General features: G+C 33.4%; 1 protein-coding gene and 2 long non-coding RNA genes across 6 annotated transcripts in view; 2 read left to right on the plus strand and 1 right to left on the minus strand.

Moving 5' to 3' along the window:
* Window positions 1-15,712, plus strand: part of LOC126717857 (uncharacterized) — a 176,363-nt gene that overhangs the window by 18,430 nt on the left and 142,221 nt on the right. The window lies entirely within an intron of this gene.
* On the minus strand, window positions 945-3,307 carry LOC126717861 (uncharacterized). The gene is made up of 2 exons (XR_007652761.1): window positions 3,113-3,307; window positions 945-2,492 (listed from the first exon to the last, which is right to left on the minus strand). It is a non-coding gene; the product is annotated as an uncharacterized LOC126717861 (long non-coding RNA).
* LOC126717863 (uncharacterized) lies at window positions 9,078-11,027 on the plus strand. Its single transcript, XR_007652763.1, has 2 exons — window positions 9,078-9,270; window positions 10,550-11,027. It is a non-coding gene; the product is annotated as an uncharacterized LOC126717863 (long non-coding RNA).

The raw sequence follows: 15,712 nt of genomic DNA on the forward strand, positions 1-15,712 counted from the left end.
AGTTCCCATTCTGATTATTTTCTGCCTCACTCATGGCAAGGCATTTCGCTTCATACTTGGCTATGGCTACTGGCCCATTCTTATCAAACTTCACCTTTTCTTTCCACCAAGCTCTAATGTTGTCAGAAGCACCGCTCACTGGCTTACCCTTCTTAGGAATTATACCAAAGACAAAGCTGAGAGCTTTGCAAACTTCCATCAGCTTTAGCATATACTTGAGAATCCCATCCTATGCTCTACTTCCTCTAAGCCTGATCTCAGTGGTCTGCTTGGGCTTCTGCTTCTCTGCAGCTTGTTAGGCTGCAATCTTCCGTCTTTCCTTAAGCCTCTTGAATTTTATATGATCCTTCCACATTCGCCTTTCCAATTCTTCTGCTTCAATCTCTTCATCACTCACATCTTTATCCACTATGTCGTCACACTTTAATTAAGTCATCAACTTCTAAATCCAAACTGTCGCCCAATGTGTCATCAACCAGCATAAGGTGGTCCATTGAATCAAATTACAACAACTCTCTGGTTGATGAGAAAAAAGCTTGGAAAAAAACAAAACAAAATCTTTAATCTTACTACTTATTTTGTTTCAATCCCCAAGTTATACAACCACTCTAGGAGTAAAACGAAAAGTTGTACCAAGCTCGCTAATAGCACAAGGTTCTGTTACATTGACCATCAAAATCAAACCACAATCAAAAACCCAAATTAATTTTCTATTCCAACCCTCAAAAACCAAACAAGACATAATTATTCCTAAAATCTTATCAATTCACATCTATTGTGCCAAATAGCCCCTTTTCTTTATTCAATCAAACCCATCTTCCCGATGACACCAAACCTATAAAAATCCCTAAAAAGTCTTAGATTTCAACAATTCAAATATTAATATACAAGACCCAGCATCCTATAATAGATTTATAAACAAATCCACATCTCAAAAAAAAAAATTGATATATAAAACCCCAATTCTCAGAATTTCCAAAAATTGAATCTTTTAAACAGATAGAAATGAATCAAACCCAAATTCTACAAAATTATTAAATTACACGTAAAAATAGGTCCATAACAGAATCAATTCAAAGGACCATATTAACTTATACAACAATTTCAATAGCCATAAAACAAAGTGGTTGACAAATGATAGAAAAAGTTATACTGTTACACTACATGTTCATTGAAATCACACAGGATAAGACCCAACCCAAATACTTACACACAAAAGTGACAGAAAATACTTACACATACCTACACAAATAGTCGTTGAAATCACACAGGAGAAGACCCAACCCAAAAATCTAGGCTCACATAATGCATGCAACGTAAATAAACTCAAAATCTTTAAATTAATCCCTATCTAAAAAAAAAAAACATTGGTGCAAGCCAAACAACCAGACAGCAGAGCAAGCTCTGCATCATTTTGTATAGCATATTGTAGCTTAAGCTGCAACTTGCAACCTCCATATACAACATAAAGACTAATACTGTTACAACAAATGAAAACCCAAATTACAGCAAAATCACCTATACAAAACTATACAGATGAATCCAGCCCATTCCATTACTTGGACTTAAGGGATATTAGAATTGAGAGTCCAATTCCTGCATAAGGCTCATCATAAATGAGGCGACTCTCCACTCTATTAAGTAGAGTAGATGGAAAAATGAAATAGTAAAACAATGGAATTAGAGACTTTTTTTTTTTTTTTTTTTTTTTTGCTTTTGATAAAAAAAATTATAGACATTACTTATCATGCAAAATGGAAAAATCCAAGACAAGAAAAGGAAAAAAGAATATGATGCTTCCTACTTAACCTAGTCAAGGCAGCTAGGATAAGGAAAAGTTTGTTTTCTTTATAATAACAGAATCCTTGCCCTGCATAATTCTAAGCTGATTTTGGTGTTCTTTTATTATGCATACTTTATATCAAGAATAGCATATTGCATCAGGAATTTGTAAAAAAAGATTTTTTGTAGTCTATGAAACTTAGACTGTATGAGGTTTTTTTTTTAGTGTTTGAGTTTGGGCAAATGAAAATTTTATAGATCTGAAAAATTATGCATATTTTTCCTAAAATTTCCTATGGATCTAAGTAGACCCTTAATATTGTCCAAGATTGATTCACATAAATTCTCCCAATAATCTAAGCTAGACAAATATATCATTGCATAAGTCTTGCATTGTGTTATGCTGAGAAAGAAAATAATGACTTTGGCAGAAGGAGAAATTTAAATACCTGAACTTGTTTGCAGGTAAAAAAATTTCTCACCTCTCCCCAATTGGATAATTATCAAATAACCCTTTAGGCACATTCAAAATTTGGGAATTACACTTGGAAATAAACAGGGAAAAAATATTAAGAAATCTATAAAAGAAAAGAGAGAGTAGAAGATGGACTAACCACATTGTTTTTGTATTACCATTATGCAAACAAATCTGGAGCTTCTCTTATTTGGTTTGTCATCACATGCAGCTCTTGAATTTCAATCATTTGCAGCTGAAGAGAACAGAACATTCTATTTTATTATTACTTCTTAAAGTATAACTGGAAATTTAAGAGAAAGAGAGAGAGAGAGAGAGAGAGAGAGAGAGAAAACTGAAAGTGAATTTGGCAATCTTTGATAATTGTTTGGTTGATTCAATATGAGAAAACTTATGGCTGGGATCTGTCTTGGACCAACCTGCGTAGCTAGGGACGAATTTTAATAGCGTCAATACCAAAACATCGAATATGGGAAATTTTGGACCACTCTGATTCACTTTTTTATTAATTTGGGGCAACCGCTCATAACATATGGGAAATAAGTCTGCAAACTATTCAGCCTCTCTCATTAAACAATATCTACATAAACCCATATATGACCCACAACACAAAAGAGGTAGAACTCCAATTAAAAAACCCAGTTGGCGTATCCACACAACAACACTACACGAAGAAATCAGAATCACACTCACCCATATATGACCCACAATACAAAAGAGATAGAGCTCCAATTAAAAAACCCAGCAATCAAAAATTCAACATCCTAAAAAAAATCAAATACAAAGAAAAATCAACATAACAATCATCTATATCACAACACGAAAGAGGCAGTCACATGAATGGAGCACAGATACCTGAATTGAATCATCCACCTTTTGTCAGTATTAATATATTTTGAGGAGAGGAAGAGACAAAGAAGGGAAGACAGAGAGACTGCTGTTACAGGCTAGCGTTAGCAAAAGCTAAAGGGTTGTCGTTAAGGAATTGAAACCGCTGAAAATTTAACGCTGATGAAGGGTTACTGTTTAAAAGGTGGGGAGACAGAAATCGTGAAACATAGTAAACCAAAATGTGAGGAGACGGAAAGGGAATTTGAAACCGTGAGACAAGCTTGGGCTTGGGCTTGAGCTTTATTGTGGAATTAAGGCTATAAAGATTGGGCTTTATATTGGAAAGAAGGCTGAGAATTATTGTCATTTTTTTAGTATTTTAAAATTTAGAAAAATTATTTTAAAATTATAGGAGAAATTCAAGAAAAAAATATGGTAATGACATGGTTGTTGACATGGCTCAATATGAGCGTAGCAACAATAATTGCTACGTTTCAGCTTTTAGTATTATATAGATTAGTATTATATAGATTCATTCTTTAAGCTTTAGAAGTGAAATTATCTCAATAGGTTGGTCTCATGGGAAATCCCATGAGGTCTGGTTTTAGTCTTGGAATTAATATACGCACGGTTCTTGTGGACGGGATGGGTACACACTACATGCAGTGGCCTTGCCTTGAAGAGTCCTTGGATTTTTTATTTATTACTATTTTTTAAAAAGGCTTTAGAAGTGATATATAGTTCTCCCTGGCAAGCATATACATATCCATATTTTCCTTCTTTCTTTCTTTCTTTCTTTTTAAAATTACTGGTACGAATGTTCAGAGAGTGCCAATTTAACCATATGATGAGAAGTTAGAAATTTAAAGTGTTCTGTCAACAAAAAAAAAAGAAAAAATTAAAGTGTCTCATCGATGTAATTACGGACATCCTTGTATGAGAGCTAGTATTGTCTTAGATAATGAAGAATAAGAGCAAAAAAAAGAAAACCCTTGCTAGAATTAAGAAACACTGTTGAAAATGCATCACATAATGTGACTGTCACAATTCTCATTAATTTGTACTCGATGCACGTGTATGTGTGATGTGTGTATTACATAACAACTTCCTAAAGTTATTAGGGGAGCATATCAAAATTTGAAACTTTGGAGGATAAAATCAAAAGACCCTCAAACTTTAAGGGTGTGTTTTGTACTTTAACCTATAGAATATGTTAGGTTTTGAGATTTTAGATTGGCAAACCATGAACATAACTACCTTAGTTTAGTGCTTTTAAAATTTCAAAGTGCTGTTAAGTTCACTACCCAAGTGCTAGAAGTCTCTATGCAAAACTGTGTTCAACCGATCAAGAAGCCCCGATTTCAACAAATCGAGCTGCATCTCAACAAATCAAATCTCAAGATTATTGAAATATAAAATTCAACCCAAAAGTTCATTAAGTGATTAGGGTTTTGTGTGATCAAGCCAAAGGTATATAAACAAACCCAAGTGTTTTTAAGTTTGTTGCCTAGGTGCTAGAAGTCATTGTGCAAAACTGTGCTACTCAACCGATCAAGAAGCCCTAATTTTGACAGATCAAGCTGCATCTTGATAGATTGATTATTGGGATTATTGAAATGTAAAATTCAACCCATTAGCCTATTAATTATTAGGGTTTCTTCAAAACAAGCAAAAGGTATTTATACAAACCCTAACTCACATCCAAGGGACTTTTGGAACTACTTTGTTATAGATCTAAAGATTCTATGCCTCTTGCTCACAAAATTCGCTACCAAAGATCATTCTACACACAATATGAACTGGTGGTTATTGAAGTTGTTGCATACTAGTAATCTCATGTATTGGATCTAAACCTTCAAGTCAAGTCATGAAGTCATGTACTAGAGGTTCATGTTGGAACAACTACATATTAAAGAAGTCTGTGGATCGAAGAGTTGAGTTTGATAGGTTTAGCTACATTTACGAAGAATATGGTTATCTAGTTTGTAAACTTCTATTTGATAGTAGATTTTTTTACCTCAAGATTGATTAGGTCAAGTCCCTTAGTCATCGTATATGTGTGTTTTATTTATTTTCTATTGTGTTTGATATTGATAATTGTTGCATTAATCAAAGACAATTCATAATTAATCTAATTAACAACTTGACCTTAAAATAGTTAATTATTGTTCTTACAAGGGTCTAAAAACCAACATAATATATTAAATTGAAAGCTCAATAAAGAATCCAATTTATTAATTGAATTTCAACTTTTTGTCAAGTGTCCTTTCAATTGTATCCGAATTTTGTATCAAGTGTCCTTATAATTTTACTATAATTTGATATCAATTGTTTTCAAACTTTAAATGCACCCTAATTTAATGCCAAGGGACCTTCTAATTATATTTACACTCAAACTTAGGCATCTAAACTTTAAATATAAAATGATTTCATTCGAATTTATTATAATTCTATATATATATAATACTATGGATGTTATATATATATATATATATATATATAGGAGTATTCACCAAACCGCATAATCACACCCAAATCAACCAAAATCACCCATAAAATGGAGTAATCACACCATACTGCAAGTGGTAGTGAACCGCACTACATTGCGCATGTGGGCACAAACACGTTTATTTTTTATATTAAATATATATTAATAATTTAATATTATATAAAGTAAGTGGTTAGCCCAATATTAGTGCATTCCAATTTCACTTTTAAAACAGCTTTTATATTGATTAAATACAAAATCAAAAGTTCAAAACCTCATTCACTTCTCCATCTCATACTCTCACTCCTCTCTTGATGCCCTCTCACTCTTAGTCGGCATAACTAGCAGTGTATATGGGGTACACTGTTATGGACCTTATGGTTGTTGCTTGTTAAGTATTTTTGTGTTACATGTTATATATTTTTAACGAGTATAATTGTGTATGGTTTATTTTCATTGATTATTTTTTTGATTTATATATATTTGTTGTATTTTTAGTTTATTGTTAATATATCATGAATTTTTTTTTTTTTTTGGTCTTGTATATATTTGTGTTACTGTTTATTGAAACTTACAGTCATATTTTCATGGTTATTAATTGTAAACTAGTAATTAACAATGACATCTTGAAAAATATACCAGCCTAAAACTGAATAAACCGCATCTTATGCACCGCACCACACCACACATGTGATCGCAAAATTGAGGTGCGGTGCTGTGTGGTGATTATTTAGGCCAAATCACACTGCAAACACCCCTATATATGTGTGTATTTGATTACTATTATTCTTTATTGCACCCATGCATATGCGTGAATTATAAGCTAATGTCAACATAGAGGGGAAAAAAAGGTTAGCTTATAATCTAATTCTAAACGAACACTTAAAAAGCAATAATTAAAAATAATGAAAAATTACACTTTTCTACTTTAAACTATACCCCATTTTGCATTTATCTCCGTAAACTACAAAAATGCATGATCAACCCCCCCCCCCCTCTCCCAATACTAAAACTCATATAACACTTATCATGGATCATATGCATCATCATAACAAATTTATAACTCATTCCAATTGAAATATGACAAATTTTACAATTACAATATTTTATAGTTTCTCAAGTGCATTTCACAAAACACATGTTCTAAAAGCAACATCAAGCTGTCAAGGTGCTTTTTCTTTTTATTTTTTTCTAAGAAAACAAGAGTAGTATGTGTTCAAATATGAAAGTCTACTATTTCGCTTTTAATTTTTTTTTTTTTAATCTATTGTGTAACTTGAGTTGCTTAAATTAGTGAATTTTTTCTCAAAAAAAAAATTAGTGATTTTTTTTTTTTTTGAGGCATTCTTAATCTTTACTTCTTTATCTCAAGAGAGTCAATTCCGTACCAGAGGCTATACTGGTTTGGCCAGCAGTCTGGTATATTTCGGATACTGGTCAATACTAGTGTACCGTTTCGGGTTTATATATATATATATATAAATTCATAGATTAGACTAATTTGTAACATTAAACCCAACATAAGCCCAAGCCCAAGCCCAATTTTATACATCTATATCTATAAAAAGAATTAAAAATCAAGTTAAATTTAAAATACTAAGCTTACCTTTCACACGTGTAGTAACAGAGGGCTTAAAAAAAAAAAAAAAAACTGACATTTGAGAGGACTTTTGACAGTTTTTAAGGGCTACGAAATAACTAAAAAAAATGAAAAAATCTGACATATGAAAGTTGCTTTTGACTTTATACATAGCTTTTGCAAGCTGTCAAATTTATTGGGTGTTTAAAGAAGTTGAAATTCAGGCTATTGGGCTTAAGTTGGACGCAACCAAGAAAGAGGAAAGAGAAAGTAAATCTGAAAGAGAGAAAGAGAACGCCAGTTTTTCATGTCAAGAAGATTTGGAAATTGAGGGAAGAAATACCATGCGCTATGAGTTTGAGAAACTGCAAGTGATGCCGGTGAGTGGAGAGATGAGACAGTGAGAACATTTTTTTTTTCTTCTTCTTTTTCTTGTTTCGGTCCAGTATGCATTTATCGGCCGAAATGTGGTATTTTTTCTGGTATGGCTGAAACAATTCTATATGGCCGGTATTTAAACCGGAACGAAACAACCATGTTTCTGTACCAATAGAGGTATTGGAACGGTAAATATTGGCTGTACCGGCCGGTACAGTACGGAATCAACTTCCTTGCTTTATCTCTCTCTCTCTCACACTTTTATATGTATATGAGATGGATTCAAGTTATACTTGGAACCCATTTGGATAGGCGTTATTGCAGAGGAAAACATGCGTTAAGGATCTGAATGCAAAAAAGGTAAATGTTTGGTAGAGCAATTTTAACCGGATTTCGTTTACAAATCTCACCAAATCAGTGGTTTTAAAAGGCAAAATTTCAAAGCTTTTTCAATTCACATGATTCAATATCAATTATCAACCGCGTTTTTTTCATCCAAAAATCTGTTTTGCCCCCAAATACTAATATATATTTCGACTCTATGTTCTTTCTCAACAATCCTTCTTCACCAATTTCCCATGTATCACCTCTGCCTTTGGTGCTCTGCTCCTCTACTTCAATTTTTGTCGTTCTTTGTTACTAGGTTTGCCTCCAAATCTTAGGTAAACTTATTCTTCATTCTTTTCCTTGAATCTTTCCTATAGATTTGGTTTTTGCATGTTGGTTTAACAAGTTATTTCAACATAAAATTTGTTTAGTTAATACTAGAGATCTGGGTTTGGTTTTTAGTTCTTGGTTTAGTAAATTAAATTTAGTTTTGGGATTTGCTTTGAGAGTTGGTGGCAATGGGTTTTATTTCCTAGAAAAAAATAGAATAAGTTGAAAAAAAATGTTATTGTTTAAAGGTTAGTGCTATAAATTCAATTTTTTTTCTTAGATTAAAGTAAATCTCAATACTTTTGAAAAGGATTAGGAGAATATTATAACAACTTTTGAAAAGAAAACAGGAAAAGAATATCTTGGGGTGAAGTATAAGCATAAGTGGGATGCACTGAAGAAAGATTGGGTACTTTGGAATAAGTTGAAGGAAAGTGAAACTAGATTGAGATGGCACGCAACCAAAGGGAGAATAGCTGCAACTGATGAGTGGTGGGAGAGGAAGCTAATGGTACGTTTCATATAATCCATTGTACATATGTTGTATTAGTAGATAAACTATGCTAATGTGAGTTATTGACAAAAGCATTCAAACTTGTAGCCTCATAGGAGGTACTTGAGGCTGCAAAATTTCAAGAGAAGGGTTTGGAGAATGTTGAATTATTAGACATTATGTTTAAGGTCATTGCAGCTACTATAGATTTAGTGGAACACCCCAACCTTTATAAAATAAAATAAATAAATAAATAAAAAGGGTTTTGGAAATATAATTTTAAGTGAGGATAGTTTTGTAAATCCATTCCTAAGATATTTTATTGAGTGGTCCAAAACCCCCCACCCCTTATATCCATATGTTATCTCCCTCTCACCCTCCCAGCCCCTCTTCTCTGTCACTTTTCTGCTGGTAGGCCGAACCATCTCCTCTCTCTCTTTGATTTTCACACTTCACTTCATTACCAAATTGGACACTTTGCTTCATACAATGAAAATAAGGGATCTTTTATCTCTCATCACTCCCACAAACCCATGGCCCCTTTCATTATTCTTTTTGTGGTGAAAGCTTTTGGGTTAAAGATTTTGGTAAGAAACCTCTTCACAGTTCTACTCCTACTCCTAAGATTAATTCTTGCTATTAGTTCATTTGTTTTTGGCTATGCTAAGTTACCCTGGTAGTTCTTAATCTATTTATATAACAATCCTTTTGATTGCATGTTTAATGATTGTTCTCATTTTCCTTGATACACATTTTGCACTTTAGTAACCTTTTGATTGTTGGATGCCACATATGGACTTTGCTATTCTGTTGATTATAAATCAAGATTCTTATGACCATATGTGAAAGGGTGATACCCAACTTACGAAATGATTGGAGGGTTATATGGAGTTCATGGATTGGCTTGTGAATTTATGTGCTTTCTTCGACATGTGTTTTACTTAGTTAATTTTAATAATGCTTTGGTTTAATCATTTAGTGCTCAAAAGGGAAACTCATGAGATATGCAACCTCTATTTTGAAATGATGTGTTTTATGTTATGTTTATATGTGCACATTGCTTGTAGTAGAGAATTAAAATGCTTTGGTTTTGTGTTGTGGCACTATGAGTTTGTATGCTTGTTTTGTTCTTGTTTGGGAATGGGTACTTGTCTTAAGTTGGGCAAGCTAGGCTTTAGTGCCTTTGATTTGATTTAGGAGATCCTTTTCGATTTTGGAGACAAATGTGACAGTAAACTTTGCGATAGGCCTTGTTAATAATAGGTTTGATCCTTATGTTTCTAGGTTTCGAGATTCTTAGTGATGGACCTAGTGACTGGATTGGCTGATTTTGTGATGCCCAGTTGAGGTAAAATTAGTTGGCTTTTCAAGGTAAGTAGCTTTTTAATGGAATTTTTGGAAAATAACCATATTTCATAAACTTTGTTTTCAGGTCAAACACATTTTGGAAAATTATTTGTGGAACTATGTTTTCTTAAAAGGTATTGTGTTGTGACCTTACTATATATGATTATATATAAAAGTGCATCATGTTTGGTAATGCATATGGAGAAATGTGTGAATTGTTGACTTGGAAAATATGAGCATCTTTAATTTAATCTTTGATAATGAATTTATGGTATAATGGAAAATTTAAAGTGCTTATCTTGTCTTTTATTATTTGGGAATTGATAGAAAATTTTGTTGACAAAGAATGAATTTGGAAATCTTACAAACTTTATGGAAGCTTTGGTTGTTTAATGTTTTATTGAAATTACTTGGATATAAACTATGTATTTGAAAGGAAATGTAACCTGTGAGCTTTATGTTGTTTTAACTCTATGCAATGTGTGATTTCCTGATGATCACTCGATTTGGTTTCCGTAGTCTTTGTGACAACAGAACCAAATCTAGGTCAGTGCCTTTTCACTTTGGATGATGCGTTCTTCCTTGCTGCCCATAAGGGAAAGAGGTTCCTTGATTGCGTGTGGGTGAGGCTACTGCCAATGGGGCCAAAAGACCACATGCAAAAGAGGTCCTACTTGATGCATTCTTCCTGCTGCCCATAAGGGGGAGACAAAATCTTGAAGGTATGGGTGAGGCTACTGTCCATGGGGCCAAAAGACTGAATACCAAAGAGGACAATATCATGCCAATTGTAAATGGGTGGATCCCCTCGACTGGTCTATGCGGTAGTATGTTATCTTTGTGATAAATTACCTTATATTAGATTTTATGGCTTTGGAATTATATTGTTAGTGCTCACAGATTATATTATATAGTTTCAAGGTATTATTTTGAGGACTTTGAGAATATTGTGGATATTTGGTTATCGAAATATTTTAAGAAACTACTTGGAAGTGAACTGTGTGTTTCAAATACATTAACTTGTGAGCTTTTGATGTGGTTTTGCCATTATGCCATCATATTGGTGATTACCCCATCTGTGTGATGACTCCGCCTGTGTGACGACTCCATCTATGTGACGACCTTGTCATGTGACCTTGGGTGAGGTTTCTAATTGTGAAATGGTACTGGATATTTTTTGGCTCATAGTGAATAAAATATAGTTTCATAGTTATTTTGGGAAGCTTGGTGCTATGTTATTTCTTTCATTATTGTTGTGTTGTTAATGAAATTGATTTTCCATAAATTAAATGGAAATTCCCAAATTATAGCATGTTTTGTAAAATGCTCATTATCATGAAACCTACATTTCCCCCACCCCCATTAATTATGCTACTTACTAGGCTTTAGTTCATCCCATTTTCCAATAGTTTTACAGATAAATTAGCTATACGTCGGGCATGAAGCTTAGTTTATTGGTGGTGATTGGAGTACTATGCTAAGTGGGAGATTTGTGTTGTAAATTGTTGGTGACTCAACTTGCTAAATTTATCAAGGCAATAGCTAATTCTATCGAAGATTGGGCTCTTAAGATTTGTTAGCCTGGGCCATGGTAGGCCTAGATTTTCTGTTGAGGTTATGTATCTTAGAGAGGAGCATGACTTTGTGTTTATTTTATTTGGAGCTTTGGATTGTTATGTATATTTGTAGATACATGATTTGTAGTTTGTATTGCTTGTAAATGTGTCATAGAGCTCTGACTTATATTGTGGAGAGATCAACATATTTATTTACTTTATCAAATGGAGGAAAAAAAAAAAAAAAAAAAAAAAAAACCTCGTACAATCTCTCTTGAAGGCTCAGTTTTTCTTGCTTTGGACCCTTTTGAGTTTGGAGTGTGACATTTAGCGTGGGCTCCCTCTTTAGGTGTGTTACCTGATGATGTTGAAAAACTTAAGGAGGGGTTAAGTGACACTTCTGCTGACTCATCTTCTCCAAAGAAAAATGATGATGATGAAAAAGATGAGAATCCTAATCTTTCTACACAAGATAAAGGAAAAAAAGTGAACTTTTCTATCTTCCACACAAGGCAAAGGGAAGGAAGGAGGAATAGCATTAAACTTGACACAACAACTTAGTTGTATTTGTGATGTTGTGGAGTTAAGGAACTTAGCTTGTTCAATGGAGCTAGGTAGTACTATTCATAATGTCATGGAACGTGTTTGCATCTTGGATGGCATTGAGAAGGCTTTTGAACTCTACCTTATGGAAACTCATATTTTTCAGAAACAAGGGAAGAGAGAGATGTTTGTCATGATGGGAGAACCACATTTGTAACTTCAGTTTCTGCAAGAGGAAGCAAGATTGTTAGGGGGACGCTACTTTGGCACTAAGGAAGACAATTGCTTTAAACTGTGTTCTTTGTGAGGTTTTTAGTGGTTTATTATTTTATCATTTGAATAAGGGGAAATTGCAATTTACCCACCTGTTGCTTGACCCGTTTTAATAGTGCCCACCCGTGGTTTAAAAGTTGTCACTTAACCTACAGGAGCTAGCCTCCGTTAGACCCCCGTTACCCACATTTGCCCTTTTCGTTAAAAAATCTCCTTTACTATATAAGTCAAAATTAGAATAGAATTAGAACCCTAAAAAAAAGGAATGAGCTCTCTCCCTCTCTCTACCTTAGAACCCCCAAAAATCCCCAAATCCATAGTCCCTTTCTCTCTTTACTTTGATTGCCAAAGTGAAATCCTTGAAAAATGAATAGTATATAACAAAAACTGGACCAATTCCAAGAACTGTTTCGTTTTTAGTCTCAGAAAAGCTGATAAATGTAGAATCCTCCGACCTTATCTCCAACACATCCACACGGTATCCGACAAAATCGAACAACTAAAGCTTGGAGATTTGAAGTTGTACATGAACATCAAAGACCAGCAAGGAAACGGACGGTGGAGATCTGTTCCTTTCACGCATCCTTCGACTTTTGAAACCATCTCCATGGAAGAAGATCTCAAAAACAAGGTAAAATCCGACCTCAAATATTTCCTCAAAGGCAAACAGTATTACCATCATCTAGGCCGTGTTTGGAGGCGCAGCTTTCTCTTGTACAGTCCTTCGGGGAAAGGGAAATCGAGCTTCGTGGCAACCATGGCTAACTTCTTGTCCTACGATGTTTACGACATCGATGTCTCCAAGGTCTCGAAAGATTCAAATCGGGTTTTGAATAGAGTTGGTCCAGTTGCAGCCATTGCCAACACAGTAGTACTCCACTTGTTGAAGCTCCTGGACCGGCTCAAAGTGGCGCCATTTTGAGCAAAGTTGGGTTCGTTGCTGGATCTATGGCTATAGTAGTATTAACCCATTAACCCATAAATCCATTAAACCCAAAAAATTTAAAAGATTGCTGGGTTTTTTTTTTTTTTTTTTTTTTTTTTTTGCAGATTTTTTTTTTACTTGCAAATCTAGGCTTTTTTTAGAGAACCCAGCAAAAGAAAGAGGGTTAGAGTTTTATTTTGTGATTGTTCTATGAAGAATTATGTAGTCAATTTTGGATTTAGTAGTGGAAGGCTAGTGAATCTGTGGGTGTATGTTCACATGGATTTGTGGCTTTGTTTGTGATTGTAGGTGTATTGGGTTTCTTTTATGATTTATGTGAAGAAGAAGAAGAAGGGGAGAAAAGAGGAGAGAGACATAAAATATAATGAAAAAGACACGTTTACCCCTATTTTTAACCGTGAAAAGAGAGAGGTGGGTAACGGGGGTCTAACGGAGGCCACCTCAAGTGGGTTAAGTGACAACTTTTAAACCACGGGTGGGCACTATTAAAATGAGCCAAACCACAGGTGGGTAAAGTGCAATTTCCCCTTTGAATAATGTGACTGTTAGGGTGTGTTTGAATTTGTTAGGATGTTTTAACAATATTTTTAATAGATATTATTTCTTTAATCATTTAAACAATTTATTTATTGTGATTTATCTTCTTCTTCTTTTTTATCATTTTAGGTGTCATTCAAATGGATCACAATGATTATATTGATAATAGTGATGATGATCATTTTGAAGATGTGGAAGATGATGATGAATTATATGATCTTGTTGTTGCTGGATGTTATACTGCAGTGACGTATTATATGAAATATATTAATAAAGAACCTTGTAGAGATTCTGAACAAACCGGTTATAGGTGGTTGATAGATTGCTTGACTGGTAATGAAGCAAAAAGTACCAAATGTTCAAAATGAAGCCACATGTTTTCCTTCAATTGTGTAATGTTTTACAACATTCATACGGACTTTAGCACACAAGGCATATTAGGCTTGAAGAGTCAATAGGTATATGTTTAATGATACTCGGACAAGGTACATGTAACAGGTTGGTCCAAGAAAGATTCCAACATTCTGGTGAGACTATACATAGACATTTTTATAGAGTTTTGAAATGCCTTAACATAATGTTAATGGATATCCTCAAGCCTTTTGACCCTACATTTAGTGTAGTTCCAAGACATATACAAAAGAATCCACTGTACATGCCACAGTTTTAGGTATGCATTTCAATCATTATAATTTGCTTCTAATCATTGCTACGATTATTTCCAAAGTTACTAAAATTTGTATCTTATTTTAAGATTGTATTGGTGTCATTAATGGTACACATATCCAAGTTGTTGTTGTAGAGGACAAGAAAGCTCCATATTATAATAGAAATGGTGTGCCAACTTTTAATGTGATGGTGGCATGTGATTTTGATTTACTTTTCACAATTGTTATGGTTTGATACACGTATTTTCTTAGATGCTATTCATCGATAATCTATCAACTTTCCAAAACCACCACAAGGTATATAATTTTTTTTTTATTAAATATATATGAAGGATATTATTTATGCACATCTTATGTGTATTTTTTTTTACTAGGAAAATATTATTTAGTTGATGCTAGATACCCCTTAAGGAAAGGATATTTGACACCTTATAAGGGACATAGGTGCCATTGTCCAGATTTTCAACGAGCTAGTCATGGAAATCACCTAGAAGAAAGGTTTAACTATGTTCACTCATCACTTAGAAGTGCAATTGAGAGAACTTTTGAAGTGTGGAAGAATATATGGAAAATTTTGAAACAAATGACATCTTACAACATTAAGGACCAAAGAAACATTATAGTTGCTACTTAAGTTTTGCATAATTTTATTAGAAAACATGACAAAGAGGATGAGGGATTTGAATCGGATGAGCATAACTTGGACAATCCCGGAAGTAATATTAGGGAAGAAGATAGTAGTAGTCAGGTAAACAATGAGAATATACATGAAGAGGAGATGAAATCTATCATGACAAGATAGCTCGGTCTATCTGTGGGTTGTAAACAATATTTTCATTATTTCTATTTTGGACAAATTTTAATGTTTTGGTTAAGAGCTTTTTTATTTTATTTTATTATTATTGTTATAATGTGCAAGTCAAAGTGTTGATATTGTTGGTAATAAACATTTTAATATATTTATTTTCCTAATCATTTATAGTCTTTCTCCTTATGATTTCTTTTTTCTTTGAGAAACTTCTCTCTATGAATTTCAACAACATCATGATGATCATTAATTTTTTTTTATTAATGCAATTGTTAATCCATTAAAAAAAAACTCATAACAAGAAAAAAAAAATGACAAGATAATCTTAAAAATATAGTTCAGTATTTTTTT

Source organism: Quercus robur, chromosome 3, assembly GCF_932294415.1.
Source record: "Quercus robur chromosome 3, dhQueRobu3.1, whole genome shotgun sequence".
NCBI classification, from domain to species: Eukaryota; Viridiplantae; Streptophyta; class Magnoliopsida; order Fagales; family Fagaceae; genus Quercus; species Quercus robur.